At 38.3% G+C, this 16,200-nt stretch overlaps 1 protein-coding gene across 5 annotated transcripts in view; it reads right to left on the minus strand.

The window, feature by feature from the left end:
- The window catches only part of smog (G-protein coupled receptor 158 smog), a 93,079-nt gene that overhangs the window by 40,840 nt on the left and 36,039 nt on the right, over window positions 1-16,200 (minus strand). For 4 of the 5 annotated variants that reach the window (XR_012459765.1, XM_074132457.1, XM_074132458.1 and 1 more), the window contains exon 2: window positions 6,552-6,591. The exons of the other annotated variant lie outside the window; for it this stretch is intronic. The gene's annotated coding sequence lies outside the window, so the exon portion shown is untranslated. The remainder of the gene's footprint in view (window positions 1-6,551; window positions 6,592-16,200) is intronic. 5 annotated transcript variants of the gene reach the window in all.

Here is a 16,200-nt window from a genome sequence, read left to right on the forward strand (position 1 = left end):
AGTTGGCAGTTCTACCACCATTGCAAAAAACCTCTACTAATAAATATCCCTGTTAGCCGAAAGGGAAAAAAGAAGCGAAGCTCGCCCTATAACCCATGGCTCATCAACACCGAATAGTGTTCTTTATTAAAATCTACCACCGAGGGCCTCTTCTCCTGAAACTCTTTTATTTATTTTCTCACGCATACAACTCTTGAATACAAAACACCCCCCTCAAATTAAATCTTTATTAAATGACTTTAACGCATTACGCATAAGTTATCCGACTTTACCAGCTTAACTGGTGACCAGAATCTAATAGAAGGATTATTTCCAAAGCTATATCCTTTTAAACCTTCAATTCCTGGAAAAAATAATCCTATAGATTAAACTTTTATCAAACCTTGGGTTTGCAGTCCTTGCGCCGTCCATTTATCGCTTATTGCAGGTGAAAAAGTAATTCAAGAAAAATATTTCAAAAAGAAATACCCCTCCCAAAAAGCAGAGAATTTAAAACAAAAAACAAAAAAAACCTGACTGCTACATTTTTTTTCTATGATAAAAGGGTAAAGATGGTAATTATAAAAAAATAATTACGAAAAGACAGAGAAATAATAATTAAGAAGACTGAGAGAAGGTGGTGGAGGTGCGAATTAGCTCGGCAAGCATGATTTAGCGTTAACAATGGAAGACGAGAATAAGGAAGCAGATGAACCAAAAAAACAAGCAATTAACATTAAAATGTTTGCATTTTCTTACTCTATTACTGTAATAACGCAGATTCTTTATCAGTTTTTCACTGGAAATATCCGATTTGAGGTCCCTGATGGGTCCAAAATTGAGGTTATTACAAATTGATCTATGTGGGTGGTTGAGTAGCATAACTTCAACAATGGCAAAATGCTGAAAGTTCTGTTTCAATATTTCGAATCAATAGTGAGCTTTTGGGCAAGAAGCAACCAACTAGAACTTCCGTTTTTGTTTTTCTGTTTTTTGGGAATTTTCTTAAACACAATTTTTTTTAAGTTCCATAAATTTCGTGCTCTCATGGTCAACATGTCTTTCTTTTTTTGGAATATTCTCCAAGGAATGCACTTCTTAAGCGCTGTATAAAGGGAATAAACTTGCATTGTTAGTAATTTTTCCTGTAGAGATACTGAATTTTGCTGAAAGAGTTTAAACATCCTTAAGGGATAAAAGGTTCTATCAAGGAAACACTAAGAACAAGAACCTGTGCTTAAGAATAGAATGTCTTTACAAAACAGCTGATCGCATTCTCCTCAAACATTCGGGTTTTGTAAAGAAGAGTAACCAGGAGTTACCTGCATGCTGGAAGTGATGTGCTTGAGTTGGTGGTGATGGGTATAAGTGATCATTGGCCCATTATCGTGATGTGAGCACTTCCGTTTCCAGGTCTATTTTCTAGAAGGTGGGCGTGACGTCCAAATAGAATCTGCTCTACTTTTCCCGACCTTTACCCTAAAATCCGTGTGTGTTTCTTAGAACGGTAAGAATCCTGTTCTACACTGTAACCTTATCTAGTTGTGCAGAATAGAGTTTACAGCTCGTGTAAGTTTCTGGAAAGGAGGGGACAATTAAATGAAATAAAATGGGAGAGCTGTAAAAGAAAAGTTAATAAAATAAGGGATAAGGGGTGACAGGAATAACTTATCCAGAGTAACCAGACACAATAAAATTTTATTTTTTAACTTGCCTTACAATCCATACAGATCATGATCCAAGGCGCAATAACTAAAATAAATGTACAAATGATTTTTGACTTACTTAGACTAAGTAACCTGGCATTAACAAATAAACATATACATAACTTGACTTAGGGCAGAGAGATTTTTGACTTATTTACACTAAGTAACATAACATTAACAAATAAACATATACGCAGCTTGACTTTGTATAAGAGACCAGAAAGTCAGTTGATTAGAACGATACAAGGCAAGCCGACCGACGCTTAGCTAAACTTAATAGCGCACAGACAGCAGACACACACACAGAGTGACGCAATGACCACTGTTCTTAAGAGAAGCCTCGGGGCAACTGGCTCAAAACTCCCAGGCACAAGCTAGAGCCCCCCTCTCCTTCCTCTTCACCAGTTCTGCCAACTGTAGACAGGCGGCGCTACCAGATCAAACTGTTTAAATTATAAGCGAGGGGCCGCAACATTTTTTCGAGGATCGAACAGTTCGCTTGCGGTGTAGTGTACTGTACAAAAACGCTAAGACTTGGAAACTATTAACAATTAAAAGGAGAAACGCTAAAGAGACTTTTACTACGTAAAGAACAATACTTTCAGTACATCGCAGCATTGAACGCGTACTTAGTGTAAGACAAAAAATTTGAAGTACCTATTCAGTACACTGCCACTTCCGCTTGGTGAATTACGATTAAAAGCTCAAAATGAGCTTTCATAGGAACCTCTCACTTGTGCAGAAAGATGGATTCCAAACACTACAGCTTTAATAATCGCAGAACAGGGTTTCCGACAGTAACCTTTTTGTTTGCAAAGCCCCAATCCATATATAATAGGATTATATATTGTGTGCGCGGGGGGGGGGGAGGCAAACAAAAGCAGTTGAGCAACCTCGCCCGGCAGCTAGAACGAAGCCATATTGTATTAGGTTAATAAAACTGTACGTACGATCAATGCGTTCCCATTTATTTATAGGAAGTGATCACGGAATACATCCTGAAACCACTCCAATATAACAATGATATATCCTCCCCTTGCTTTGATTTATTATCAATTTGAACTTTAATTATATTTGCTTTTGAAAAGCATTATTGTTATCTGATTCTATTTCAACTAATCAAACTAATTGAAAAGAATGCAATTAATTTGAAAAGAAGGTTTTCTACAGCTCGGTAGCAACAAGGAGATTTATAAGGTTTCAAGAATATTGAGCTACCGGAAAGAACCATCTGCTAAAACAAACCCTGGTTTCGAAATTTTAAAAAGTGAAAAGTTACAGTTACTGTAAATACTTGCATTTTGAGCGTTAAGTTACAGTCGGAATACTTTCCCAATGTATAAAGTTTTAGAGCTCCCAGATGAACTGATATTTCTGGTGAAATTTCGATGTTAACAATTTGACTCGAAGCCATTTCTCTTATTGCTGGCAAAGTAAGAGAAAGGAAAAAAAACAAGATGCTAAAGATCGATAAAATCTTTGACAGAAAAGGTTAACTTTTCTTTAAAGTTTTTTCTAATCAACTGAAAATAATATTGATATTATTATTTTTGTAATGATTTAAGGCGCGTCAACATCTAAGGTTTCAGTGCACTGCCGGCCTCCGGACAGTGTTCTCTCGATGCAGATAACACTGTCCATCACCGGACAGTGATCTGTAAGAAACTCCTAGGAAGAGAAAATCTAAGGGTCAGCAGCTGGATTCGAACCCGGGACCTCCGCGTGGGAGTCCAGTACGCTAACCGCTTAGCTAATCTCTTCCCTCTATTATTATTATTATTAATATTATTATCATTATTATTATTTTATTTTTTTATTATTATTTTTTGCGATGTGTTAATATAGAAATAACAAATGTAATTACCGAACCTAAGCCGTTTGAATAATGAGAGAAGGAAAAGACTAGCACAAAGAGTAAAAAAAACAAATCAAAGTTGACACCAGTAGGTTTTAAGAAGATCAGTTACAGTTTGTCGGCAATCTAACCGCATCTTTCATTCACAGCTTCACCCAAATCATTGCCAACAATATGAATGTTGACAGACTCATTTTCACTTCAATTTTTTTCACAGAAATCATTATTTTTGTTTCTTTTCTCTTTATCTGGAGGTGAAAGCGACGCTAACAATCGTTTTTCTTGCTTCTTGTTATTGTTTTTGATTGATATCAAATACTTTATCCAAAATAACATTTGTGTTTTTTTGGTATATCTCGCAAGATAAATTTTCAAGTTTCCCTCGCAAAAAAATCAGCCACCCTCTCTTTGTTTCAGAGGCAATGCTCTCCGCGGAACATCAAGCTCGGTAGAGATATTTCGCCAAGTTGTCTACAAAAATCACAACGTCTGACGTTAAATCCCGCACGTTGCGCTACAGCTTCCAGAGATTCCTGCAGGCAAACTGCTACCACTAGGCTAATACTGCTGGTAATAATGTTAGTACCCGACCATTCTTCTGAGCTAATAGAGTCGGTGCAAGGACTTACCTAAATCCTTCTTGTTTTTACTTTGCGATTGAAAATAGGGCTTTTGGATTGTCTCGACTTTCACTTAACTTAAGATGAACTGAAGAGAGCATTTCGCTTAAGGGAGTAATTGTCCCTACTTGCCACTTCTTAGCTTAACTTCCCCTAGAGGTAAAGATTACCTGGTGTTGGAGAAGAATCTATTCTTCTAATTCAATGAAGGAGGGTCGTTTTGGTGTCGTATGTATGCTTGCACGCTACTCTTTCCCGATGCTCCCTTGCAGGGACTGGGTAGATACCAGATTTTAGAGGAAAATTTTACGCTGGCTGCCAATCACTTTTTGTTTTTAGTTTGGGAGAGTATTCTCACAGAATGTCTTTAGGGCGGAATTTGAGTTGAACGGGAAGTGGTCGTCCATAACTTCCATCTCTCCGTGTTTTCTATAACATCTCTACAAAATGTAAGTGGTTTCGGCATCTGGGGATGCTGTGAGTGGTCTCAGCTGGCACCAGTTGTGAGAGGGCAGCATAGCGTGTGTTTTGATGGCAGCATAGTGTACCCCCATTAACTAAATAAGGAGAAATCACAGCTTATCACCACCCAAGCATATGAATATCAGGACGGTCCAAGGAAAGTGTCCACCCAGTAGCGTCTAGACTACGCGGCGTTTAGGCAGTCGTTGTTTAGGTAGTTAGCTAATCGAGAGTATTAGAATAGACTAGACTAGGGCGGCTTCAAGGCCTACGCCACTGCGACTCCTTTGGATCTATTGTGGCTCCCCTCATTTTAAAGCTCCCTCTCCAGGCCCGTCCTTTTGATCAGACTTTTAATTCCGGAGAGCGACTCTTGGCTAAAGCTCCACAGGCCTTGGTTTTTTCCTCCCCCGAGAAGTAACATCCTTAGCCAGGACAAGCCCCTCACACTGACACAACACGTGCAGTGCCGTTTCCTCCTCCTCCTCCTGACAGAATCTACACAGGCTATCATCCGCACATGCGATGTATGTGTTTTCTGAGCCTGCAGGGCAGTTAATAGTCCTACAATTACCCTTATAGCCCCACGGCTTTGACGAATGAATTCTGCAATCAGCCTCGGCGAATAGCCTCTAATGAACTCCTTCGCCCGTCTCTGCGAAGTGGTGGCGAGCCACCATTTCTGAGACCTACTTTGCACCCATAAATTAATGGCCGCAGATTTAACACACTTCGGAACCTCAAAACAGGGCTCCGGGCCAACGAAGTGTACCGCAGAGCCTTCCCGGGCCAATAAATCTGCCACTTCGTTCCCTTCTTGTGTCCTGAATGACCAGGTACCCAAACTAGAAAGACCTTATTCTGGTCACTAATTTCCTTCAGGGCACCCAGACAGTCCCAAACCAGCCTTCAGTTGACCTGGTAAGAACTTACAGCTCGTAGAGCAGCCTGACTATCCGAGAAAATCACGACCTTAGAATTAATAATTCCTCGTCCAACAATCTCGGAAGCGCAGGAAATTGCAGCTAGGTATCCACCCAGTCAGCAGCGTCTAGACTCCGCGGCGTTTAAGCAATCGTTGTTTAGGTAGTTAGTTAATCGAGAGCATTAACAATTCACGTTGATCGTTTACTATTATCACAATATCTAGTAAGAACATCCCCCATTAAATTATTTACAACGAGGTAATTGTGTGAATAGAATTGTGTGAATTATTTACTACCAAAACTGGGTATCATCTATAAACAAATATTTCAGCCTGTCAATTACTGTGAACAGCTCGTTTATATGGTGACGTAAATACAATAAAAAGTGGTGACTTTGAACAAAAAAAAAAAAAAACAATCACAGCGACGTTTAAAATTAGTTTTTCACAGGAAGTAAGGGTTTTGAGGTGATTTCGAGCCATAAGAAAAATTTACAACGAAATCTCACCATCCTGTTCAAAAATTCTGGTAGGCTATTGTATTTTCTGGGCAAAAACATTTCGGAAAATTATTTATGAATTTTCGTTAACCTCGCAGAGATAAAATGAATATTTTCACTTCCTTTTTTCATGTGGTAAACTGAATCCTTGAAATTGCCTAATTCACGAACTGGTTAGTTTTGTTACTTTATTCACTTGCAAGGACGAGCCAATATCTTTAACTGGACAATGGCATCCGAATGTTTACCTCAAGTGTTTGTTTTTCTTTAAGTTAATTTACCCTTTTAAATATTATAATTGCATTTTAGGCAGGAGCTTTTCCGGCGGATGTCCACTTCCTCTCATTTCTTAGTTTTGCGGGAATTTTAAATCTTTCTCATTTGATTTCCACATCCATCTCTTAAAAGTAAATAAATGATTTTCTTGCAATTATTCTGATAAAATGCTCTGACCAATAAACATCTCAATGAAATATAATGAACTGGTAAATAAGTAAAACTTACCTGGTCGTTTAGTTATGAAGGCACCGCGCCGTACAGGTATCTGAAATATTTAAATTCAGAAATTAACAGATTGAAGAAGGAGAGAGAGCTTCGTAAAAGATAAATTCTCAGCCACTAAAAGCTCTATCCGTGACTCCATTAAAAGTGTCCGTGATTGTCGTAGAATGTGGGTGCCAACAAAGTGTGCTTAATTGAATTAGCAAAACATGTCTCCTCTGTACAATTTGTCATCAATTAGTTGAATTTCAACTTGACGAAAGGTTACACAGTCTCCGGAAGTTAATATCTTTAAAAAAAACATAGAATTTATAGTAGTTTAATGAAAGCTCAATAGTTAACAGCTGTTCGGAATTTAATATTCAGCTGAAGTCTCAGTAAGTTGTCACCTGCAGGAGGAACTTGATTGTCAGGCCATGTTGCTCATCATCGATAATTATCGATAGTTAGTTAAATTATAATCGACTAATCACTTACTCACACTAAGTTAGGATTAAAATGGCTAATGGTTTTAAAAGTCGGTGCGCCCCCTCCAACAATAATAATGGCTCAGATTCCAAGCCCAAGGTTTGCGTTAAGAGAACCATATTATTCTTACTCCAGTCGAAGGAAGTCGTGCCATTGCTGCATTGCAACAAAACGCACGAGAACCGCCAAATAGATCTTGTTTTGCGATTACCGCTATTGCGGAAAAAAACCAGACGAGACAAAAACTTGGAAACCATCTGCCTAAACTCTATAATGTTTCCTCGTTTCTCGATCGTATTTCAATAAACAAAGATGGCTGGAACTAGCTGGACGAGAGCAACTTAATTCGGAAATGTAAGGCAAGACTAGGTAACAGTTACGAGAAGTTGAATTAAGCGTTGACACAAACTAAAGCATCCAGAGAGACTATTGACTGCTGAAACCGGTTCTGCAGCACTGCCCTCTACTCTGAACAGAGACTTATCTCAAGTATGGTGAGAATGGTCCATCAAGAAGACTGCCACAGAAACTGGAGTTGAGTAAAGATATTGTTGAGCTCTACTACTATAAGTGCGAACTTCGGATTAAAAAAAAAATAAAATTACAAACTATACTTTTTTAGACAACTTTTTTTTTTCAAAATAACCATTATTGCTCTTCTTCTCACCCAATGGTTGCTTACTGGCTGTTGATGTCCAAATAAGAAGATAAAATCGTAGTTAGAAGTAGATGGATTGTGGATTTAAAGCAGGGTGGCCAACAAAACATTTCCTCTTCTCGACCGACCCCTTCCGATTGCGCCTCGATCAGCCCGGCGGGCTGATCAATTCGTTTATCTGCACACGTTCTATTGATTTTTAATAATTCAAAGAGACAACCGTTTGGATAGGAGTACAGCTTTGGATATTTCATTATACTAGCAGAGGTCTTCTTTCTAATTTGATAAGCTTTTTTTTTACGAAGAGCGATGTTTATTTTACAGGAAGATGATAGAATTATTTTCCTGCCGGCTGAAGTTCCCCACTCCTACAGATTTAGGAAAGAAAAATAAAATTTGAGAATTAACTTCAACTGCCCCCTTACGGTGGTAAGAGATACTACTGAAAATCAAAAAGCCAACTAAAGCTGAGCTTAGCCTAGAAATTTTTCACCGAGGCCTTATTTATTTTGAGGAAAACTAACAAAGAAAACTGTTACCTTTCCACACCCCTCCAGCCATCTAGGACATTGTACAGGCAATTAAATACGAGTACAGCTGACGGACATTCCAGGATGGTGGCTGAGAATTTAGGCTTCTCTTTGTAGTTTGAAGAGGAACAATTACTCAAATATTTTGTTACGTACGTTGCTGGAATATTTTAGTTGAAGCGGAAAGAGCTTCATGCCGGAAAGAGAGGTACAAGTTGTGACGGACAGACAGAGAGAGAGAGAGAGAGACCAAAACATGTTTACTCAGGACAACATTACTTAGGTCGCTAACACTGGTGTTGACGTTCACAGAAGTACTTTTCCTTTTTGGTAGGGTCGCCCTGGAGGTGGAAAGGTTACAGTCACTGAGAGATCTAAACCTTTAAATCTCTACTGCCCTTTTTTCTCCTTTTTTTGTTAACATCGTTTACAATCTATCTTCCCTCCAACGCTCTCTACCTTCATACATTCGATCTGAGTGTTTGTCCGCGTGGAAATGAGTCCTGGGACCGGGATTGGGTTTCTATTAAGAAATGGGAGTTCTACTGGGATGTCTGTGTGACATTACAAAGCCTATTCAGATTGATTCAATCAATTGTGATCTGTTTTTTTAATAGCAATTTCCTCCATTCCATTTCCGGCGACAAAATTAGCTTGTACGGTTGCCTTCCGCTCTACGTGAGGTTCCCTAGAAGATGGTTTCAATAAGTTTCTTTAAACTCCGTTCTCAGCTGATTTGCAGTCACCTGAAACCTAACTTTCTGTCTAAAGCCGGTAAGCAATGAATGCTGAACATTCCTTTGGGAAGAGAAATGAATTTATTCAGATAACGAGATGCCTAAGAAACGGTAAGCTGCTTATTTGTGCTTACAGAGTGCTTTGCTCGGGCGATCTCGGAAAGTCTAATGTGCAGCCAAATGGTGCCAGGTGAGACTGTACCTAGAAGATTTTCCTAGGGATGCTGCAAATAAGAGCGTTCAAAGAAAAACTGCAGCTGGGGAAAAAAACGTGTTCTAACAGTTCATTAGTCCGCCGTATAAAATGTAATTGTAATAGATACATTCTTATATAAAGAATTTAGAAGGCTATGGCTTACGGAGAACGTTAAGATTCTGTTCAGTGGTTTTGGTAAGTTTTTGTAGTTTCTGTTGAAGGAAGAATGTTTCACAGAATCCATTATGAGGAGTGGGAGATTTTTTTTAAAAAACAAAACTCAGCGAGCTCAATTTTGGTAAAAGATTATTTCGACTTACAACAAACCTAAAGTTGAAAATTTCTCTAAACCTCAAATAAGGTTTTTTAGTTCATTACAAATAATTTAAATATCTCTGGACGAACGATCAATAAGCACAGAACCATTACTTTTACTAAATAACAAAACCAAAACAGAAAATATAATAAGGCTTTTCGTTAAGTCTGTGTCAATATAGACTGAGAAGCCTGCCTTTAGAGCTGTGGCACTCCATTGCGCAGGTTCATCTTCTGTAGCTCTACAAATAAATGAATAGGAAGGCGCTTCTTAAGTCTAAGTGAGGGTGTTGCTTTGTGCTTAAGTTTAGTGCTTACCTGCCCCATTTCAAGCACACTCACTCCATCCTATCGTGCTTGCAACCACTTCATTTCGAGCATATATATATATACGGTATTAATTTATCACTATAGTTGAGTGAGAAAATGATAGAAGCAGTTGCTATGGGAACGCACAGGCTGCCTTTTCGACTTCACAGTTCACCACCTTTGTATTTATTCAGCAGATCAAAGCGCTACAAGAGATTCCCCTAACCAATCACAAAAATCTGAGCGAAATGACTTCTCCCATACTTCAATGAAAATGCTGCAAATATTCTGGTTCTAGATGGGTTCTAAATAAGAACGGCAAGTAAAAGGGAATTCGCTGAGACCGTTACCGTGATACTTCCGGGCTCATAAACTGGGTACTTCCGGAGCAAACTAATTAAGTAAGTCTGACATAACGCGATACTTCACAGCGTGAAACTATAAAACTGGGAAATTTTGGAAGTAAATCTGTGTAGAATAGTTCTCTAAGAAGGTGATTTCTTCTTTTTTGATCACGCTCAATGGAAATGGAAACTGTTGGACGACCTCGTGAATTCTAAGATCCAGTTGACAAAAATCCAGGCTCTAGTTCAGATATTCTAATAGGAATTCATCCGAGTTTTCCTTTTGTTACGAAGGAAAGAAAAATTAAGATAAATAGCTTGATCAATCTCGCTATCCTTCCTCTTGCTAAAAAAGATGGGGAAAGGGACCCTCCACAGAACTTCCACGGAAAGTGCATGGAGAAAAGGAAAGGATTATAGGACACTAGAGAGTGAGATATCCCTGAATACGGCTCCTCTATCTTCGTAGCACTTTCCCATTCCAATCGACGTAGCCATGCGTGTCAAAACTTGAATAGAATGCGGTGATTGTGTCCAGAACGGAATGGAAGTGCATTTGACTAATCCAGAAAGCCTATAGTTACCAGGTAGCGGAGAAAGATATACCTTCCTTGGGGGTAGTGTTAGCCCTATCTGCCGGCTCTCCCTATTTCTAGACTTACCCAGATTCAGAGAATATAAGCTCTCAAAAGAGGCTTGGGGAAGTTTCCTTCAAAATATTGGAAGGCACGGGAGAGTAGCCTACAGGGATTGGCTATTCCTAACTGCCGGCGTCCTGGAAATTCTCCAGAGAGCCTGGGTGAGTTGGGATGAGTCCCTCTCTGAAAGGGGGGTTATCATCTGGCGCCTTTAGGGGCACAATAGGTCTAAGAAGTAATAGAAAGTAAAATCCCTATTCATTCCAGTTATTCAAGTAAGGTAATGCCTATTTTTTCAGGTCGGCTTTACGTCCAGCTACCCAATTAGGTGTCGTGGACGGAGGCTACTAGTAAACATACTTTACTATTCAATTTCTTTTATTAGCCATTAAATAAAATCCAAGGCCTAGACCGGGAATCGAACCCACAAAACCAACAATACATCTTAGCATTGCAGGTCTCGCCTCTAACCACTCGGCTACCATGGCGCCTCATTCCAGTTATTATGTAACTCCTTTAATGACGTCATAATCAATAAAATTACGTCAACACAAACATTAACAAATGTATTAATCCATTATAATTTGCGCATAAATGTAATTAGAAGTCATTACACATATCGACTGAATTGAATTTATTTAAAAATTGACCGAAGTATTGATGTAATAATTCTTATAATTCTTATAGATCTATGGAATTAATTGTTTCCTATTAAAATTCTATTAAAACAATAGATTAGAATTTTTTTACTATTTTTTCCTCCGTAGGTATTTCATAAAGAATCAACTTATGCTATAAAAATTTATGCTTCAAAAATTGATGTAATTTTCAACTTAACAGATTTATTCCGACAAAATTCTTCAATAGAATCAAAATTAGGTACATCCTAATTAAAATAAAACATATTCTGCAATCATTCACAGAACGTAGTTGTTGGTGAAACATAAACTAAATGTTCAAAATAATTTATTCTTGTTTTTGCATAATTTCATTCTTTACTAAATACCTATAGAGGGAAAAATAGGAAAAAATTCTAGAGTACATTTTTCATAAACATTTTAGGCCTAAAAAGTCTTAATGGTGGAAGTTAGAAGCGGTATGTGGGCGTGTAATTTGAGCAAGGTTAACTCCCACCTACCTACGGTTCTATTGGCCAGTGTACACGCCCACTAGACCCGTGTACGATCCGCCATTAGGATTTTTAATGTGAAATATTTCTATTAAAACAATAGTTTAGAATTTTTTTACTATTTTTTCCTCCGTAGGTATTTCATAAAGAATCAATTTATGCTATAAAAATTTATGCTTCAAAAATTGATGTAATTTTCAACTTAACAGATTTATTCCTACAAAATTCTTCAATAGAATCAAAATTAGGTACATCCTAATTAAAATAAAACATATTCTGCAATCATTCACAAACCCTAGTTGTTTGTAAGCCTAAAATTAAGATACTTTTTTTTTTTTATTATACAGCGGTAGTTTCATACAGCATTAATAGTATTATCTCGTTACAGACAACACTGTCCATCACAGGATAGGGAGCTGTAAAGGGCATCTGGGAAGAAGAGAAACTCTAAGAGTCGGCAGCTGGACTCTGCGTCCAAGTCCAATGCACTAAGTGTACAAAGTAACCCTTCTAAGATATGCTCTTAGTTTTGCGATTGACAAAACAACTTACAAACGCACAGAAGAATATCTTCATGATGGACCTAGTGTCAATCAAAATTCATTTTTAATAAATCAATTATTGTAGCCAAATCGATAACTTACTCAGAAGTGGAACTAACATCGATGGTGCGACCGTTAATTTATAATGTATAAATGTCATATTTTGTGTTAGGTTATTTAGGTTAATCTAGAGAGAGTGACCCGGATATGTGACATTTTACAAGGCATACGTATTGCCGCTCTTGACACTAGGTGGGGCACAATGGAATAGACTGACCTTTACGTCAAGTTGATTCATCAAGTCACTGAACTTAAATTTGAAAAAACCCTTTTCTTTGCAGATTGCTAAATCATTCTTGAAAGATTTAATTGATTGTGTCTAATTCATGAAAAGGTCTTCTGTGCCTATCCTTATAACCAGTTATTTGTTGAGCTGGAAATTACAAAACATTGTAATGTATCATTATTGACATCCGGTTTCTGTTTATTGAGTAAAAATTAGGCAAGCATCAATATTATTTTAATCTGTTTTTGTTTCTGGAACAGTTGTGACGTCAGGCTTCTGTCATCAATGAAAATGTGTAAAAGTGAAGTTAACTACCTTTTCAGAAAATTCAGTTACTGCGTTTTCACACCAGATTTGTGTTTCTTTTAATTTGTAATCTTTTCTTTCAGGAAATAGAAGAGCAAAGGTGAGTGAAAAGTTGTTGATGATGAAAAGCAACCGGAGAATGAGGAAGACAAGAGGTTTTAGTGGTAGTTTGAACTTCACAGGTTGGAAAATAGGTACGTCATGCTGGTGGGTGTTAATATGATGAGGCGGAAAATCTGTCCATGTACTGAGGAAAGTTTTATGCGATGGTGGTGGGGGCAGAGAGGATACGTAGAGTGGGCGGGACACGCACGCTGAGAACTGAATCTCAACGGTGAGTTCACTTGGACCATTTTCTTCGGGTAGAAAAAAAAAAAAAAAAAAAAAGAGTTCCTGTTCGGCTATAGACACTCAGGAATAGCCAGGGAGTAGTCCAAGTGGTGGAAGCTCCTCGGCTAGCTAAACGGGAGAAGGGTGTTCACCCCCGCCTTGAACGGGTGAAGCGAGAGGACGTTACCTACCTTCCTTTCGATCAATATAAAATGGATTTCGTTGGTCCTCCTTCCACTCGGCTCTTCTCAACGACGTTTTTTTTTTACAAAATGCCCCTATTCTTTTTGAAATAAAATAAATATTACAGATATCATTATTTTTCTCACTTTCTCTTGAACCTTGGAAGTCGTATTATAATGCTACATTTGGTTTTCTGGTCGCCATACGAGGTGTGGCTATTAAATAACAAGACTATGGCTGTAAAACATTTTATTTTAAATTTATACATATTTAGTTATTATCACCTTCAATATACGCCCCTCCCCTATCCCTACAACGCTCCACAGCGAATTTACCATTGTTCGAAACAGTGCTGGAAGTCTTTTTCTGTGAGCTCCTGCATGATGCGTGCCGCTTTTTCTTTCACAGCTTCACAGCGGACTGAAATCGTGTTTCCTTTTAATGCAGATTTGACTTTGGGGAACAGATAAAAGTCACATGGGGTGGCCAGGTCATGCGAATAAGGCTAGGATGGCCTAAAAACTGGGATGTTGTACTTTTGGCTAGAAATGTCTTGACAGACAATGCAGTGTGTCTTGATGGAGAACCCCGTGACTTGTTCTTCCATAAATCCGGTCGTTTTTTTTTCGTTACTCTTTCACGGAGTTGAGCAAGCATCTCACGGTAGTAACGTTGATTGATTATAATCGATATTTTCATTCGTTTTGGACGTGGAAGGGCGACCCGGGCGGTCATCATCTCCGACGTTTTCTCGGCCATCTTGGAAACGCTTGAATCACTCAAAAATCGTAGTTAATCGTAAGGGGAAGTTAAGCGGAAGAGGAAGTTAAGAGTAAAAGGAAGTTAAGCGTGAGAGGAGGTTAAACGTAAGGGAAAGTTAAGCGTAAGGGAAAGTTAATCGTAAGGGGAAGTTAAACGTAAGGTAAAGTTAAGCGTAAGGGGAAGTTAAGGGTAAGGGGAAGTTAAGCGTAAGGGGAAGTTAAGGGTGAGGGGAAGTTAAGCGTAAGGGGAAGTTAAGAGTAAAAGGAAGTTAAGCGTGAGAGGAGGTTAAACGTAAGGGAAAGTTAAGCGTAAGGGAAAGTTAAGCGTAAGGGGAAGTTAAGGGTAAGGGGAAGTTAAGCGTAAGGGGAAGTTACAAAAAAAAAGTCTGCCATAAACGCTCACTCGTATTTTGTTCACTTCAATTTCACAAGCTATTAACTTAATCAAGTTGCTCCAAACCTTTTCTTCAATTTAAATGGCTTCAATTTATATCCAGGAAAGCCCGACAAAGTCTTGGCTTTAGGTGAAAATAATTGCCAAAGAAAGCTGAAGATTTGTGTAACAGACAGCGTGCAAGTCCTTCAAAAGACAATTTAACCACTTCGTAATACTACCGTTTCCTGAAAAGTAAAAGAAAAAAAAACGGTTCAACAGATTCAAAACTAAGTTTGCAGTAAGTAGACCAGTCAATGACAAAAAAAAAACCTCGAAATCGATTTTATTGCTGCCAATAATGAACATTTAATGATGGGAAAGATCGATAAAATCAGTTCCGATATCTAGAAATAAGTTTAAATGATTGCTTTAACCATGGCGTAAGACCAAACTAGTTTAATTCGTCACAGATGACGTCAAAATTCTTATTATTGTATTTTAGTGACAATTGTAGTCTTCATTAAACATATATATAACATATATTTATTTATACTTTTATGGAGAGGGGGAGAGGAGCTAATTTTAGAACAAAAATAGTGAGAAAATTACACGTTATACGACATCGTGTGTTATTACTGGCCCCGATTGAATCGATTGGAAACAAAATGGTGGAAGGATTTCCGCCCTAAAAAACAAAAAAATGAATATTCCAATAAAACTTATTCGAATAATCTTGGTGAAAGCTGTATATTCTCTTTACGCAATTTTTAAGATCAGATGTTAAGTTATAGGACTAGATCTTCATAATGAGCAAGAAAACTGAAAAGATTAGGCGCCATGTTTAAGAAAAATATAAAATCTATTTAATAAAGCCATACTTCCGGTTTGAGCTTTGTTTGGCCAATACGAGGTGTGGCTATTAAATAAGGAGACTGATGCTGCTACAGAAGAACTATGCATGCGCCAAATCCTAACGACCGACCGACAGCTGCACAGCGTAAAGCCTTCTCTTTTGATTGCAGCGTCTCACGTGTTTTTGTAGAGAAATCTGTCTGACTGGAACCTGACGTGTTTGAGTAAGAGGTGTTAGTTTCGTTTTGCCGCAAAACATGATACTACACATGTTGTAGAGAGAGCAACGAATGGTCGTGAAATTTCACATGAAACTGGGTAAAACCGCTACTGAAACTTATCTTTTATTAAAAGAATGATTTATGGTGATGAATGTTTATCACGTGCGCAAGTTTTTGAGTGGTTCAAGCTTTTCCAAGATGGCCGAGAAGACTTCGGAGATGATGACCGCCCGGGTCGCCCTTCCACGTCCAATACGGATGAAAATAACGATTATAATTAATCAAAATTACTACCGTGAGGTGCTTGCTCAACTCCGGTGAAAGAGTAAGGAAAAAACGACCCGATTTGTGGAAGAACAAGTCACGTGTTCTCCATCAAGACAACGCGCCGGCTCGCACTGCATTGTCTGTCAAGACGTTTCTAGCCAAGTACAACATCCCAGTTTTTAGGTCATCCGCCTTATTCGCCTG

Source organism: Rhodnius prolixus, unplaced genomic scaffold (assembly GCF_049639745.1).
Source record: "Rhodnius prolixus isolate KJV_2025 unplaced genomic scaffold, Rpr scaffold_4, whole genome shotgun sequence".
Classification (NCBI taxonomy): Eukaryota; Metazoa; Arthropoda; class Insecta; order Hemiptera; family Reduviidae; genus Rhodnius; species Rhodnius prolixus.